Below are 969 nucleotides of genomic sequence, written 5' to 3'. Positions count from 1 at the left end.
TCTCTCTGTCTCTGTCTTTTTGGCAAGCTCACACTCACTATAGCTAAAACCTCTCTCCCTAAAAAATAAATAAATAAAAATTCTCATCGGTGCTGGGCCCTCCCATATGGTCAACCATGGTTCAAGTCCCGGACTTGGTGACTTGCTTTCTCACTTTTCCTCTCTCTCTCTGGTCAAACTAAAATAAATGAATGAACACATAATATTAAATAAATAATTCTTTTTTTAAAAAAGAATTTATAAAAAAAGTAATAACATGTTCTGGATTTGCTTTAAAATTCTCGGGGCAGGGGGGCAGTAGGTGAGGCAGTGGTTAGACGCTGGACTCCCACATGGCCAAATGCAGTTTGAGTCCTGGACGTGGTGGCTTGCTTTCTCACTTCCCTGTTCTCTCTCTCTCTGTGTCTCTCTCTGTTCAAAAAGTAGTAAGAGTAATAAATTATATAATTCTTTAAAAAAAAAATTCTCCAGAGGGAAAAATGAAAGTGGAGAGAAGAGATAAAATAAGAACAAGGAAGTTGGTCCTTGGAGGTGGACCACGAACAGGGGTTCACTATACTAGCTTATTTCTGAGTGTTAAACATTTTCCATGATATGGGACCAGCAGGTGGCATGGTGGTTGGGGTGCTGGACTTCCACATGGCCAACCATGGTTTAAATCCCAGACTAGGTGGCTTGCTTTCCCTCTCTCTCTCTCTCTCCAGTCAAGTTGAAAAAATAATGATCATAATAAATAAAGTTGAATAATTATTTTTTTTAATTTCTATAATAAAAGTTATTTTTTAAAAGATCAGGTTGCAGAAGAGTACGTATAAAATTTTATTTGGGCTTCTTTTCTTGCTTCCCGGCCATCTTGGTGGCTGCTTTTGGTTGGGGGCCGTCCCGCACCTAAGGCAGGAAGATGGTGGCCGCAAAGAAGACGAGAAAGTCGCTGGAGTCGATCAACTCTCGGCTCCAACTTGTTATGAA

The 969-nt window shown here is 40.0% G+C and overlaps 1 protein-coding gene across 2 annotated transcripts in view; it reads right to left on the bottom strand.

Annotated features, from left to right (window-relative positions):
- Positions 1-969, bottom strand: part of RNF185 (ring finger protein 185) — a 46,891-nt gene that overhangs the window by 25,615 nt on the left and 20,307 nt on the right. The window lies entirely within an intron of this gene.

Source organism: Tupaia chinensis, unplaced genomic scaffold (genome assembly GCF_000334495.1).
Source record: "Tupaia chinensis unplaced genomic scaffold, TupChi_1.0 Scaffold000226_1, whole genome shotgun sequence".
NCBI classification, from domain to species: Eukaryota; Metazoa; Chordata; class Mammalia; order Scandentia; family Tupaiidae; genus Tupaia; species Tupaia belangeri.
This window is presented reverse-complemented; position numbering and strand designations above follow the sequence as displayed.